At 46.2% G+C, this 16,978-nt stretch overlaps 1 protein-coding gene across 1 annotated transcript in view; it reads right to left on the minus strand.

Moving 5' to 3' along the window:
- Positions 1-16,978, minus strand: part of LOC8033259 — a 958,536-nt gene that overhangs the window by 260,961 nt on the left and 680,597 nt on the right. The window lies entirely within an intron of this gene.

Genomic DNA, 16,978 nt, shown 5'->3' on the forward strand with positions numbered 1-16,978 from the left:
GTTGACGTCCATCATTTGTCGATTAAATTCATCCTTCCCTCGGCGCCGCTGACAACACCGTGTAACGAAATAGAGATTACCTTAAAAATTTCCTTCTCTACCACCAGCGACGTTCAATGTACATGGTTGGTTCGCGACCGTCTTCGTCCGTCTTCCGAGGGCAAGCAAGCGGTGGTTGGGATGCGGCGAATATGTGGTCGTCAAGGGGAGGGCAAGGCGGTTCTCCGCCAAGGGCTCCGCTCTCGGAGGAGAATGCTGCACACCCGGCTCCAAAAGCGTTCTCGAGGTGCTTCAATTGACGTCCGTTCTCTGGGCGCACCCAGAACAACAAAAACAACGATGACGACGACGTCTAAGGCACCAGCACGAAGGTATATGGAGCGAATCGATATCCCCGGCGAAGTGCGCGGGCCACTCGTAGAAGCTTTATCGATCACGAAAATATTGCATTTTCGGTGTTGTTCTTCACTTGCTCTCGGCGAGGACGGTCGAAGGCCGTCCGTCGTCCAATTTCGGCCAGCGGGGCAATAAACGCGTTCTCACGAGTGATCCCAGGCTCAGGTCGCGCAATGGCACGTTATACAAGGGCTGCTTCGACACGAAACACGACGGCCGGGAACAAAGTTTCATTTCGTAGCGCTGTCAAGGATCGCGCTATAATTAGACCATCCTGTGTCTGAAATGGTCAGTGATGCGACGAAACCTTGGGATTACAATCCGCTCCATCCTAGAAACGCGGAAAGCTGGACCTTCTGCGGGCTGTCCTTTTTCCCCTTTATTCTCGGGCGTTTGAACGGGTCTCGGGGGTCCTCCACGTGTCCCATTGCGATGACTCGGGCTTAAGGCCTATGACACAGCGCATGGCGTTTGACTACGTATGGCTACAGTGCGGGGGCTTTCGTCGAGATACAACTTCGAGTTACCACGACAACCAAGCGACTCAACGGTTGGTTTGGGTGGTAACTCGTAGTCCTATCACTAAAAGAAAAAAAAAAAAAAAAGGGGGGGGGCAACTTAGTCTCCCCGGAGAGCAAATGCGCGCTGCCACCATCATTAGTCCCTGGGGGCAACTTTGGCAACCCCCTACCGTTAGTCCCTCAAAGTTGAACCCCCAGGACTAACCTTTGCATCCTTGCATTTAGATCCCTAGGATCAAATGTTCGGTCCTTGCGTTTAGACCCCTGGGACTAAAAGTTGCGCCCTTGAATTTAGATCTTGGGATTGAAAGTGAGTCCTTTACATTTGGTCCCGAGCCACTAACTTTTGCACCCTTGCTTTTAGTTCTCTTGAATTAGATGTACCCCACAAATTGCGCCCCAAGGAAGAAATGTGCCTCGCGCAGACATACTGGTTTGCCAGGTGGGATGTAACCTCATAAATAAAATGTTGCATTTCAAACCAAATGTACTTTTATTGCCTCAAAGATATGCATCACATTGAAGGATGGCCGAAGTCGAATTTTCTAAGCAGCAGAATACACGGTAAGGCCGTGGATTCTGCTGCTTCTCAAGTGTGCACTTGCGTCGACGATGACTTAGACACTGCGACATCTGTTCAAACCGGTCCGGTGCAAGTACCGTTTCTTGGGGTACCGACAGCTTTTTGCCTGTTCGCGAGATATTTGAAATATTAGTAATACTGGCGGTTTGAAATGCCTAATCGCTGGACAAACGTATGAGACATAATACGATCATAGTAGAATAACAATTTTTGCTGCGTAAGTGCGGCAACGGTTCACATAAAACATGCAATCTGCTGGCAGCGAACCAGCGCAATATTAGAAAGTTTTAGTATACGCTGCGGAATACGAACCCAGCAGGCATGCGCTCAATATATGCTTCAAAGTGACGGCACGAGCTCCTGCTAGCAACGCGACAGTCTAATGTACGGCGGCTAAAAGTATCTATTTTGGTCAAGCGGCCCCCGTCAGGGTCTGCAAGACAAAAATGAGTCATCAGTAGGTTTGGGGTTTTGCTAACTTTTATCAGGTAAACTCATGCAATTGAATCTCACGCCATCTCTGCCGCCTAACAAAATCAGTATTCGTGGTGCCAAAAAGAATAGAGCATGACAGGCGGTTTGTCAGCTCGAGAATACTCTCAAACTGAAAACACTTCCTCAAGCCCCAGAGAATGAATACACGGAGCAAACAGAAGCACTTCGAGATACCTTTACTGAGTTCCCTTGACTTGTGACTTCAGAACAGATCACGCGCAACGCTGCAGCACCGCAAATCCCCCCCCAAACCGGATCCCGCCATCTCGCTTCGAGAGAGCAAAATGGCGACCAAAAGCCGTTCGGACAGACGAGATCGGAGACGGCGCTGCCCGTTTTGGACATGCTTCCAGCACGCCGGTCAAATGACGTGCGTGGCACCTGATACCAAGAGACAGCTAGTCAGAGCTCTTAATTTCTGAGCAAACGCGCTGTTTTGGTTTTCTTTTTCTTGGCTTTTTTTTGCTATTTTTTTCAACGTCTCTAATTTTCTTGGACATTCTTTGTCGTTGTTTTTTCCAACGTCTCAATTTTCTCGGACTTTTTTTTTTTTTTCATTTACATTTGTTTTGCCACGGGCACGGTCTTGTAATGGCTGAATTTGCGGGCGCATTGAGTTCGTTCTTTGTTGTTGATAGGGAATCTTGTGTAAAACATTGACGACGACATGAAGCCGTCTGGATGCTGCCCCTGAATGTGCTCTCTGAGTAGAACGTGATGTGCTGTGTCGCCTCGGATTCTGAGTTCGACATAGGACTACCCAGAAATGTTGGTCACGGGGAGACGCAGAGACGAGTCTTCAGTTGTTCTCAGTAACTCAGTTTTAGCAAATGGGGTGGCCATTTACTGTTACTGAGACACTCCGGTGCTGGAATAGGGTCATCTACAAACTCCTGATGTTGTTTAATTCTGAACAAACATGAATGTGTTAGTATTCAGAGATATTTTGTTTGGATAAATACAGATGTTTGCGCGAGGGTAGATTACATCAATGGGATTTGTCAAATGTCAACGCAACGTTGTTGACGAGATAGTTACGAGTTGCGAATGAGAATGCGAGTTAACGCAATCGTTAACTCGCATTCACACGCTTCACGAAGGTCAGTGTATCATGTAATGTCTAAACGATCGTTGTACATTAAAGAAATTTGCCAATATCTCCCGAATTTAGTGGCAAATGGTTATCAATTTTTCACAAACGTATGCTTTCACAATAACACTTAAGAAATCTCCTCTTGAGTTTAAGTACCACGTCGATAATGGGAGCATCGAATTTGAGAGAAGTAAAAAAACTGAGATTAACATTTAATACGAAACTTAACTGGAACGCTCACTTGGATAACCTAGCCGCCAAGGCCTACAAAAAGTGGTGCTTCTTAAGAAGGTAGTTGGAGCATACCATGGGACGGTTAAGCTTTCAGCTCATAAAGCTCTTATTCGCCCAGCGCTCCAATATGCTTCAGTCGCGTGGGACCCATACCTAAAAAAAAAAAAAGACAGAAAAAGTTGAGAGAATTTAGCGACAAAGTGCTCGATTTCTCTTTTACGATATTCGGCAGCACTCCTCAGTTTCAGAAATGCTGCGTAAATGAAGCCTTTGACCACTTGTGACTAGACGGAAAACTGCTAGATTTATTGGCTTTTCAAAATAAAATATACAATAACGAGTCCGAAACAAACAAAGACTTGTACAGTCTCCCCAGCGCCCAACAGGGCAAAACTAGAAAATTGCCAGATCGAATGCTTCACACAATAACATATTTAAATACTCTTAGAACATAGAACATAGCTTTACTGATAAAACAATCCTCTTTCAAAATACAATAGCGAGCTGGAATAAGCCTTGTGTACCTGGCTCGGCAGGTGCCGAAATCATATAGATTTGCTAATGTAAAAGATTAATGGAAAGCAATTTACAATCTATAGCACGCCCGTTCTCTGAAACCTCAGTGCGTATTAACTCAAACCGAAAGGATACACACCAAACAAACACCTTAGACACACTGCAACCGCAATGTTAAAAAGAAAAAAAAAAAACGAAAAAAACCCAATAAAAACAATGCACTTTAAAATTTGATTTCATTCCCTCTAAGTTCCGTAACGCATTCCTAAGTTTTTTCTCAACATTATAAGGAGCATTCATTCTGGTAGGCGGTTAAATATATGCGGCACATAATACGCTCTCACACGCTCACCATACCGAGTTCGAATACGCGGTACCTCAAAACGAAAAGATGACATCATTGGCCGCTGTTGAATATAAGGGACTTTGAAATTGGAGCTCCAGGAATGACGCAGCACGACGGCTTCTCTAAAGAGCCCCTCAAAGGACGATATGTGAAGTTCCTGAAATATCTTTGCACTTGAGATGTCTGGCATGTCAAACGCTACAGTTTCAAAAATTCTTTTCAACAACGAATTAACTCTTGCGCACCAGAACAACGAACATCCCATAAAGGGTGTTATGCCGTAGCGTAAATAACTATATCCCAAAGCCTGTGGTATCAGTTTCCTAACAGAGAAGGGCAGAAACATTTTAACATTGTATAGTAAGTACGAAACACTTCTTAACTTTTTGCACAAATACGACAAGTGTGTACACCAGGATAAATCACTATTGAAGTATATTCCGAGGTCGTTTACAGATTTGACACATTAAATAATTTCACAATCACAAGATCTGCAGCTGGAAGTATGCAGCGATACAGAAAGTGGGAGTTTAACCCATCTAAGTGGATGTTTAAAACAAACCAGTTTTGTCTTTGACGCATACACCTTAATCAGGTTCGAAGTAACCCAGTCCATTGTACAAGTATTATCCTTTTGAAGATGTTTATTGGCGATAAGGTAATCTGAATGACGTGACACCAGCACCGTGTCGTCCGCATATTGAAATACTTTACATTGTGAAACAGCACTAGGGAGGTCATTTATATATAAATTAAAAAGTAAAGGAGACAGCACTAAACCTTGCGGTATTCCAGCCGTTAAAAGAGTTCTACTACTCTTGTGATTTTTAAAAACCACAACCTGGGATTGTCCTGAAAGGTAATCTTCTAGGAGTGCAAAAAAAAAAAAAGTTTAGAGCAAAGAATTTTGAGATTTATGCTATCGAAAGCTTTCGACAGATCCAAGAACACTGCACATGAAAACATATTATTATCAAAACTTCTATGTAAGCAATCTCCAAAACTATCTAACAGCGCTTGGGTTCCTCGTTCCGCAACAATACCATACTGATGATCGGACAATAAGCCAAACCTTTCTACGAAACTAGTCATTGCCCTTAAAATATGTTTTTCAAGTAAAATCGCCAGGCACGACAAAACTGAAATAGGACTGTAGTTCGTAAAATCATCTGCTGCCCCTCCCTTGTAAAGTGGCTTAACAATAACCGTTTTTATTACTGTCGGCCAAATTCTGTTCTCGATGATCTCATTCAATATTCCTAAAAGTAGTTATTTAAGTTTTTCATAATTAATAAATCTTATTTCGTTCTAACCATTAATGACTGGAATTCACTGCCTTCCCACTGTGTGCAGGCACTAACATACAAGAGTTTTGACTCCTCTCTAAGAAACATGATGTAACCCTCTCCTGCTAGGATGGTGAAAAACCATTTTCAGTATTTCTTAAATAAATAAACAAATATAAAACTTTGGTCAATTTGCCGATTTCACCCTACCGGCTGTCTATGACTTGCCTAATCTTTTGTTAAGTGCTTACTGTACTCGTAAAATCATTTATTTTTCTTTTACTGCTCGTAAAATTATTTCTAGTGTGGTGCTAGATTGCCAGCGTTCTAAGGGTGTTGCTGTAAAACAATAAAAACTCGTGAGGTGTTATCACTCTAACAAAAGCCCGCGCGTCTACTTTCCCGCGCAATGCTCGGAGGGCCAATCACCGCAATTTATGGAGGAAGCTCAGCGAATGACGATGCCGAAACAAATGTTTAGACCAAAAAACCCAGCCTGAGTTGTGACATTAAGCAATCCAAGCGTGACATTTTGCATTGCTTAATGTCACAACTCAGACAGCGTTTTTTGGTCTAAAGATGATTCGGCACCGTCATTCGCTGAGCTGCCTTCGCAAGTTGCGGTGATTGGCTCTCCGAGTGTTGTGTGGGAAAGTAGACGCACGGGCTTTTTTTAGAGTGATAGTCCTGAGACAGGTTGAATTTACGCTCTTACAGGTGGAATTTTTTTTTTTATTGTGCGTACAGGATTAAGCATGAATGAATCCTAAGAGTACTTACTACACGCGCGAGGCTTATACAAACCAAATTAAAACGGATATATCAGATTTCTTATTTTTAACCTTAGCGAACTACTTTCTAGAATAAACTTTACGCGTCCATAAGGTACAGATCAGGCATACATTTTCGTGTAAACGGGCTAGCTCTGCAAAACAATGCCGAGGAAAAAATTGCACTTTCACCCTGAACATCCTTTTTTCTCCTTTAGGGTAGGGACGGTCACGCGTACGCGATGCGTCCTGCTCCATTGAGGATGTCTCCTTTCCGAAACGAACAAAAGCAGGATTATTTTTTGGCGATGGATCACCCTTTCACACCCTTTTTCCCCATACATACACAAAACGGAAGCCCTTCTTTTTTACTCGCCAAAGAATGTAAGCGCACTCCGACCAACGCGGTGCATCGAGCAGTCGCGACATCATCAGTCACTCAAAGTCAAAGAGGTCTTAATTTCACGGCGGATCGGGGGAGCGAAGGTTATCTATGGCATGGCGCATATGCAGTTTTTCTATAAAAGAGCCGTGCCACGAAAGCGTCATAAGCAAATTAAAAGGTAAAAAAAACCTGTCGAGATAATCATTTTCGAGAGCTTATCAAGTGCAGTTCACGGCTTGTTTCATCCACGCGTCTCTCTAAATGTTCTTATCGAACAGTTTGGTAATCTCACAGGCCGATGAGCGACGATAAGACGGTGGCGGCTGCTCGCCAGGTTCAGCATTTATTGGCCGTCGACGACGATAGTATCCTTGTGCTTAGGGACCTTCATATGAATGTGCTGAAACCTTTTCCAGCATGGCGAAGTCCTTTTTTGCCGAATTGAACAACATACTTCGAAACACTACAGACAAAACTCCTCATAAAATAAAGAAAATAATACCGAGGAAAGCTTGAAATTCCGCGGAGAACTTGGCCGAGTTATCGAGTTGGAAACCCGCCTTACGGCATCGCGGGCAAAGTATAATTTTCTAAATTATTTAAGAGAGTACGCCGTAAAGAAAATCAACGAATTCTATGTTAACACAATGGAAAGGGCGGCTTAAGCAATGGAGGTGCATACGAGAAGGCATGTGTGCAGCATGCAGCTGCCTTCACGTTGCAGCTGCCTTCCCGAAAATGAAGCAGTGCAGGAAGAAAAAAAAAAAAAAAAAAGAAGGGGGGGAGGGGGTAAACGGGGGGAGAGGAGGGTATCGAAAATCGAAATACGCTCTACGCCAAATAGTACTCTCTTTCGCTCGCAGCGAGGGACCCATTGTACAAAAACCCTTCAGAACGTGAGCCCTCCGAGGTGACATCGGAGCGAGACAGGGCGCTTCCTGATAACATTGTTAAGGTTCGAGAGCCCCTCGCTTCCCGCTCCAGCGCAGCGCTCTCCATTTTTTCTGCCCTTCCCCGCCCATTCTCCGCAGGAGCCACAAATTGCTCGAAGGAGGACTGGAAGCCCGACTGCTCCCCCAAGAGACACAGTTCCCTGGAAGTCGACGGCGGGCGCGCTGATAGAAAAAGGGTCCGAACCGTTCGGAGGAAACGAAGGCAGCGGATGACGGCGGTTTGTTTGCCACGGCTGGACCGAGACGTGGGGGTCGTCTAGTCGAGCGACCGCCCGTTTGTGAAGCCTGGTGACACGGCGATCAATCAGCGCGGTCTGGCAACCTACAAGTCTGCGTTAGGACGTCGTCTCGATGTTCAGTGCGGCAGAACGCCCTGTCGCAACGGACTTCCAGATGAGCTGAAACCGTCCCTGACTCACTGACAGACACTGCAAGCCCGCCAGACACTGCACTTTGCCTTTGCACGCCGGGTAGCGTATTCGGAAGAAGCTTGTGGAGTAATTTTCCTTGTTTATTTGGAGTGCTCCAAGAGCGCGCCATGCTTGCTCCCAATTAGAGCGGTAAATGCCAGCGCGCGCTCGGACACGAAAGAAGGTACCAACAAAAAAGCGCTTTGAAACCGCTTAGCAGGCCAATTTCGGAACTCTGATTGGAACGCTTTCATGGACGTCACATCGCCTGGTTTACAGGAGAGAGAGAGAGAGAGAGAGGGGGGAAAAGGAAGGAGGGGTTTGGGTAACTACGCCTCAGTGATTCATGAACTAGCCTTTAGCAACCTCCCAGATTTTCTCAACCCTACAATGCACGATTCTTTATTTTTACATAATATTATTTAGGAGTGCTTGTTACCATAAAAGTTCGGATCTATTCCCGTCTGTGAAGGTCGTTGGCCAACGAAGCTGTAGAGCACCACCACAAATGATTGATCAAGAGACACACAAAAGCAATTCACCAAATGTTGATTTACAGTATATATACATCATTTTGAAATGGTAGTGATCATTGCTTTGTGGTTACTATGATATACACTAATGGGTTCCATTACAACTTTGGTAAGATTCTTTCATAAAATTAAATCTATACATGACCGATAGCGCTCGTTATAGGCACGTTGCTCTTCGGGAGTCCTAACTATACCTGGCCTTCCCATAGCAACTGCAGAACACAGTGGGATGCCCTGCTCGGCAGCTGCTGTTTTTATTTATGTTAAGCGGTGACATCACCCGACTCGAGCGGGCAAAAACCCATTTTTCTCGGATGTATCTCCATTATCCCACGTTTCAACGTCGTTCCTTATCAAAATGCATATCGAGGAGACGATTCGTGTATGCGTTTCCATACAATGGAACGTTTTACATGCAATTTTTGAGTTTTGTCTTTGCACACGGAGACGAAATAAGCATGGAACCGCAGCCATATACTGCTACGCCGTAAAATATGATTTTAAAAATGATATTGAGAACGTTTACTAGTTTTCAAGTCAAAGATGAAGAAATTCTTCCTGTATTATGTCTAATACACGATGCATTGGTGCCTCATGGGTTGTGGCGGCGGCGAAAGCAGTTTTTACCTTTGTCCGAGCACAGCGCAACAACAAATTTCTCGTAGTCGTCTTCATACATCAGCGATGCGCAGCCTGGAAGTTAGGATCGCTGCCAAGCTGGGTTTCCCCGAAATGTTGGCGATGTCAGCAAGCGGTGCATCTGAGGAGCGGGAAGCCGAATGGCTCCATCTGAAGAAGTATTGTTGAGACACGTGGCACGAAAAATGTGTAGGATGTGATACGGCATGCGTTTTCTTTGCCTTTCTGCACTGATTTCTTGGAAGGCGCTTTTTACAGGATAGTATCACTATCCTATCAGATACACCATGCATTGTAGGGTTAAGGGCAATTCGACTCACTTGCGTGAGTCGGACTGGGTGCGACTGCAATGGCTTGCGACGTACGGGTATGGCAGCAGTTACGTCGGCTCCAACAAAACGGGGTAAAACCGGTTTTGTGCGAGCCGACGCAGCTCTTGCCATAGCAACCCGTACATACGTCGCACGCCGTTGCAATTGCGCTCGGTCCGACTAGACGCAAGTGTGTGATTCGCCTATGTGACCAGATATGGGAACTGGTTAGAGGCTAGAGCGCAAATCATTGAGTAAGAATGTCGGTACGGTACGAATGTCGGCACAGTACGAATGTCGCCGAGTTATTACTGAATAACTCGGTGATATGGCATTGCATCCTGTTGGCTTTCTTCGCAAAAAAAGGCAAAGGCTTCGCAGTCACGTTCAGGCCGAGGTAACCTAGAACAGTGGAGCGTACTTCCAAAGAAAGGCGCTGCTCCGATGTTTAGTGCAGCTCCGTAACGGCTCCTGCGACATCATGATGCGTAGCAAGATTCCCAACGTTGCTAGAATACCTCTCAACTAAGTTTCACAGGCATCCACCAAGTGCACATTGAAAGATCGTTTAATTAGCTTTAAATTTAGTTCACTTGTGCCTTCCAACGTAAGACTGGTATTTTTGAGGTTATGCTGCAACATGCAACACATTCAGGCAAAAAATGAGCGCTGGAATTTTGTTTCCGTACCCCTTTAAGGGGTTGGAGTAAGCTGGTGCTGTAGCCGTGGCGAGCAGGAGAAAGTACATGGCATTGCCGAGGAGACTTCACTCTTCGCCATGGCCACGTTACGGTAAGCTACGGCGTCTAGCCCCGTGAGGTGTTCCATGAGGAAACCACTGGATGCTATCTACCACGTTCACGAGCGGGGTGGAGAGGTGTTCAAGGCTAGGCTTGCGTGGAGTCGGGCGTCGCGGCGTCGCCCGAGTCCTGGATGCAGCGAAACGCACCGATCAGGTGGGCAGAGACATTTCCATTGGTTAGGGTGGGCCAGTCACATCGCGTCGCGTGATTGTAATTTTTGGATTTTGAGGATACTTAGGGCCCGTACAATCAGTTATGACCAAGAACAAACGCTCGCACAATCCTCTTTAGTCCTTTAAAGTAAAACGAAGTGTAGAAACATGAAGAAAATGTAAGTCTACTTTATTTTCAGGTCTTGGAAGACGTAACCAATAACGTAACTACATCACAACGTAACCACGTCACCGGCTACTGTCCAAAAAGTAACGAACACGTTACTACGTTAATGAAAAACGTAACGCGTTACCACCAACGACTTCACCACGGTCTAAATGTCAACCCCGTTCTTGCCATACCACGGAGGCACCAATTGTTTGCTCAAAAGACACCAAGACATTATTTAAAAGGAATAAACCGAATATCGTTACGTCACTCTGGCATTGAAGTAACGCCGCTCCGCGGACGTGCGACGGCAAGCTACGTGCACGCGAGCCCTGTCGAACCGGATTTCCCTTCCCTCCCGGCCTATTCAACCCCTGCGGGGAGCGGGGAGGGGCAACTTCAACGACCAGGTTTTAACGCGTTGACGACGCCAAGTGGCGGAGCTCATAACCCTGCCAGCCCCCAAGCAGTTTTGCCCCATGCTTGTCCAACTAACCTCACGTTTCCCGGGATGCATCGCACTCTCCGATCCGTGACGTTAGTCAGACTGCGTGACGCTGTGTCACGCAGCGCCACGCAGTCCAACTAACCACTGCGTGACGAGCTTGTCAAAGAAATAAGAAGAAAATAGCCTGCTTTCTTCCCACTTTTTCATTGACAAAGTGGATTGTGAATGCGATTGAAAAACGGCTCCGTTGTGGCCTAATAGAGCGAAGACACTCACACATATCTGTGCACAGAAACAGACCAATTTCGCTTACTGTTGGAAAGGCAGTAGAGCAGCGCTATTTCATTTCGTTCTCTGGGCTTAGCTCGATGCAAGTGATCATATCAGAGATTAGGGCGACGATGAAGCCTTGAAATAATTATGAACGCTGAGGAGCAACGCAGCACTTTGTCACAGAGAGATGACGATCAATAGGCCCAGCGGTGACTGTGCCAAAAATAGATAGATGTATCTCTCCGAGTGTGCATGATAAGAGGAGGTGGATGCCAGACGGGCATCTGAGGCTGTCAGGTCTGCAGAACGACGTTACCGGCTGTGTTCCCGGCAAGAATGCCGCTCCCCATTTTCTTTTTCCTTCGTGGTGTGTGTGTGTGTGTTTCTTCCCCATAGAGTCGAGTCCGACCGTCGGGACGACGGATCTCCTTCGAGACTTGCGGGGCTCGTAAGTGTTCCTGGACAAAAGAAGTCATTCGGGTCAACCACAACATCCATTTTTTCCTCCAGGACTCCAGCAAGTGGGCCTAAACGAGAATCGATCCGGCCAACACGTGGACGGGGCGGATGAGCGGACAAACACGTCGGGATCGCGGGCCGGCTATTGTTCTTCGATCTGGAAAGAAGATGAACAACACCAAGCGAAAATGGACAGGAACTGCGGAAGAGAAGCTCCCCAAAAGTGTAGAAAAGAAAAATTCCCAAAGGGTAAGACTGGCTCTCATCAGAAGGAGGCTGCTGTGGCACAGAAAACCAGAATCGATATTTGTTTCTTTGGCTCCCAACGTTCCTGCTGGGAAGGGAAAATGTAGTCAATACACCGTTGGCGGAGAAAGCACGCACGAACCGGCCCGGAGGCGCCGAAAATGCGCTCAGAGTTGGAAACTGGCTCGCCGCCGAACTGCGGATACCGTCTTTGTATGGCCATCAACTCGCCATATGAGTGAACGAAGATTCTCTCCCTCAAAGGCACACACATGGATAACAGCCTTCGTGCCGAAACGGTCTGGACTAAATCAAAGGCTGGGACCATCACGCGCCCGTTCACTCGATAACGCGGCAGAAGGCGTCGTGCTGGATAAGCATATTCGCAGACGCCGCAACGGCCAACACACATTCGAAAACAGGAACCTTCACGGCAAATGAAGCTAGTACACTGAACGGCTCATGCCCTCGCGGAACGGTTTGCAGTAACTCGACGCCATCTCCGACAGTTGATTAAATTGGATTGGCCGTAAAAAGTAGCAATACCGCGCGTTCACTCAGGGGGGGGATGTAGGTATTTCCAGAAATGTGGGGTCAGCGTTTCATATATTCCAAAAACCCTTCCCCCCCCCCCCCCCCCCCCCTCCGCCGTTTCCCCGCCCTAAATTTTTACACATGCAGAACTAGAGAGGGGGGTCAGGACATCCGATTTTCCTTCTGAATCCACCACCGCATTCACTATATATGGCTGGTTCTATAGCTCTACAGCCAGCCTACGCTGCAGTTCACCTAAAATCGAGGAGGAGTATGAACGATTCAAGAAGAATTAGAGTAAATTCAAATGGCTTTAAGGAACGACACGAATGTATCGAAGAGAAATTGAATCTGAGCAATCCAAAATGAGACCCTGCCCTCAGCACTTGATCTGCGTTCGATAGCTTTAAATGTGTCCTCTAATAACATCTGAGCTTCCGACCTCCTCATTAGTGGTTCGGGCTACTCGGGAAAAAAGGAGGAGCCACGAAATAATCGCAGCATGGAAGTATAGCACATCATTCGATCAGGCAAAAACAACTCAACGTCCGGTGGCGACACGGTGTGTTGAAAACGCGCAGCCAGTGATGTCACTGGTAACCTGTGATTGCCAGTATCTGCAAGAGCCGTCAGAATTTTTTTATGCAGGCTAAATAACGTGTATCATTCCGTAAACCATTTTTATTAATCCAAGAACGTGTTTTTATTGAGCGAGAATGATGGAAAACATATAAAAAAATGTTTCAGAAATGCAAAAACAAGGAAAAACAACCAAAACAAACGACACGCCCTCCTTTTAGCGGCGGAACCAGCCAAACCAGCCGGCGCACTAAAGCTGCTAGCGTATTGAGCTGACTGAGCGCTAGCCCAGCAGCTCTCGCGGCACCCCATCCCCCCATCGGGGCATGTCGGGCTGTCGGAGCGGTTTCGCGACGCTTATTTCTACGATTTGAATCAGTGTTGCGGAGTTGCCACTTCGGAATGAAATAATTCCTGAATCATTCCTCACTTTCGCGACCCCGGAATGGAATGGGAATGGAATGCCGGCATGCACTGGGAGTACACCGTGACTGGGAGGAATGGATTGGGTATTGAATTGGATACCTATTGCCCGGAATGGGGGGGGGGGGGGGGGGGGGGGGGGAGTGGGAATGAATTGGGCTCGGTTTTTATGCGAGCTGTGTCGATTGTCGTCTAGAGCCTACGGGCTGATGGCGCAGTTCGCTAGTGCATGGTAAGTGGCTTTTGAAAGAGCGTCCTTGCGCTAGATGTCCCATCCAGCGCAGGATGACGCCTTGTTTGTCTCACTGGCTTATGCTCCTTCGAGGATGAAAATGGCGCACCCTCAGTGAAGCAACAAGAACAATAATAGTTGTAGACAGACAAGGGGTCGTTCCTGGCGCCGCGAGACGCGACAAAGCGGCTGTTGTAATCATGGGCGATTAGGATGTACCTTTTAACCGGGGTGTCGAACCGAAGCCAACCCAAAAACCGGAGCAAAACCGTTTTTTTTCTAAGTGAACCGAAACAGTACTGTAATCCAAATGAAACATTTGATATTGAACCCGAACCGGAACGGAGCCGTAATTTCATGCGGCGGTTACCGGTCATTGGAAACGGTTTGGCGCAATCAAATTTGAGCCGCGCCTTCTTGTGGGTGGTGGGGCGAAGCCACTTAAATATTCGCGACGGTGGCGTCAGTAGCTCGGTTTTTATTAAACAAACGGCAGCGACGACATGGAGGCAGCTAAAAAATAATGAAACAAAGAGGTATATTTCATGTCTGCGTGCAGCACGAATTGACGTCGGTGAGGAGGTGTACACTTCTATAATTTTGTCACCTCACTATAGACTGCAAATGACGCTACGAGTCATCGAAGCCAATTCATAGCTCGTAAGGTGTCACGTGTTGTTCCGGTTGTGCGGAGCGACGCGGGGATCGCGAAGTCACGAGACAAACTATTAACGACGAGATGTTTAAGTGGCGCCACCTCGCGGGCGCCCTCCTGTGACGGAGCTGGTAGGAGGCGAGTAGACGAAGCGCTGTATCAAACGCGGAGTGTGTATGTCAGTTCTCATCTACGCCGATTATAAACGGTGTATTTATTAAAGAAACGTGTATGACATTTTTGTGAGTGATATTTATAATGAATAATTGCTCCTCGAAGTTGCTTTATATATATATATATATATATATATATATATATATATAAAGCAACTTCGAAGAGTTGTGAAATGCTTATATACATGTATATATCCTCGTGAGACCCCGCGTGCATTATATTGCACACTGGGTCTCAGTTGACAGATATTCGGTTTGTTTCGGTAAACGTGGCTGCGATGTTTTTAGCCGGTGTTCACATAGGATTTTAGTTGATATACAGTTCTAATTATTTAATTTGTTCTGGTTTTAATAAATACACTTAGATATTTTGTCATTTGTCCGTCAATTTCAGGATCACGCAAGAAGACCGCAGAAGAAACCTTGGAGGCTATTGCCAGCCAGGACGACACTCAAGTAGTATGTCCCTGAAAAACCACACCCCACAGTGCTCAAAATCTTTGTCCTTGTTATCCCCACGGGAATGGTACTGGACGTTGAGATTTACCAAGAAAAGTTTACTTTGTCACCTAATTCTCCAGAACTGGGTGTGGGTGCTTGCGTTGTATTGCGCTTGTCAAAATCACTGCTATGCGGCAGCGCGCTGTCTTTCGATCGGTACTTCAGAACAGTACCACTGCTACATCGCTTGGCAAGCAAGGACTTGCGTGCAACTGGCACCATTATGAAGAACAGGATCCCGAAGGATGCAAAGCTTCCCGACGACAAGAGTTTGATCAAGAAAGGAAGTGAAACCTCAAGTCAAATTATAAATGTATCAGATGGCGTCTGCCTCGTGAATTGGGTTAACAACAAACCTATAACCCTGGCTTCCACACACATCGGAGAGCAAGCTGTTGGTACCTGCAAACGTTAGTGCAAGAAGCAAAAAATGTACCAGGATGTATTCCGTCCAGCCATAGTGGATGAGTATAACAAAAACACAGGCGTTATCGACCTACGTGACCGGATGCTGAGTCTCTATCCGACGACGGCGAGAACAAGGAAGTGGACTGTGCGAACGCTTCTTTTTTGGCGGACATGGCTGTCATAAATGCATGGTTGCAGTACAAGGAAGACTGTCAACTTTTGGAAGTTCCAAGGAAACAGCGGTTCAAGCTTCTTGATTTCAAATTGTCAATCGCACATAATTTGCTAACGGAAGAAACAAGCAGTAACAAAAGCGAAGATGAGCCCCCAGAACACGTTCTTGTAATTTAGGGATCGGCCGCTCCCTACAGGGATCATCCGCTCCCTAAAATAAATCAGCGACTTTCATACCGCTGATTTATTTAAATACTTTCAAATAATCACTATTCACAATTTATATCTGTATCGGCTTTCTACTAGTTATAAAAGTGAAAAAAAACAAGAGGTACATGTCTTTTGGAAAACCTTGCGTCGCTGAGGGAAACTTTTCCGTACCCTACCCGCAACCCTGAGAAATGGAAGACGGTCACGATGGGAACAAATTATGGCTCTCAAATGATAAGTTCCACACTCCCGCATTTGTTAAACAGCCTTAGCAGCAATAACATTGATCTAGAAAGTCTAACCTTTAGAGACTTGCGCTTATTATATGCTTGCATGTGATAATTTTCTCTCTTAACATTTGCAAAAGGTGCTTTTAGTTTTGTACACTAATTTGCTTCATCGTTGTCTCTAGCACGCTATTATGTCGCTCTTTGTTTGTCTACCCGCACGCTTCATGCTGTCAATTGTAGGGGCCCAGGGACTCGTCAAGATGCTTACTGCGGCTTTTTTTCTTGGGCCCCACCATCATAAAGGATGGAAATAAAGTATATTAATATTATTATTATTCGATGCTGCACGTAAAAAAAAAAAAAGGTCGAAGGCTGCTGGGAAACGCGAGTGCATCGACTCCGTCGAAGCCAGCCGGCGGATGGTTTGACAACAGCAGCATTCTGAAATCTTTTTTTTTTTTTTTTTTTCGCGGACTCTTACGGTATGTTTGGTAGAAAAGAAACGCTTATATTTGCACCTATTATTCCCAGCATTTTCTTTTTTTTTTCTTCTCTCGAATTTTTGTGCCCCCTATCGCTGCTTTGATCCCACCGCGCTGAATCCTATGACGGGGCGCGTCGCAGTGAACGACGGGCATCGTTCTGCGCCGGCACGCGTTGGGTTTACCAACGCCGGAGTATAAACAGCCCAGGTGCGTTGGTAACCCCGATCGCGTTCGGAGCCTGAGCCTACGACGATACAAGTGACCTTAGCGACGATACGTGCACGTCCTCGGCGCGGCACTCATGAACCTCAACCGCAGCCAATTGGCCAGCTGCTTCGCCACAAACCTCCAAT

This window comes from Ixodes scapularis, unplaced genomic scaffold (genome assembly GCF_016920785.2).
Source record: "Ixodes scapularis isolate PalLabHiFi unplaced genomic scaffold, ASM1692078v2 PGA_scaffold9__187_contigs__length_104089568, whole genome shotgun sequence".
Lineage (NCBI taxonomy): Eukaryota > Metazoa > Arthropoda > Arachnida > Ixodida > Ixodidae > Ixodes > Ixodes scapularis.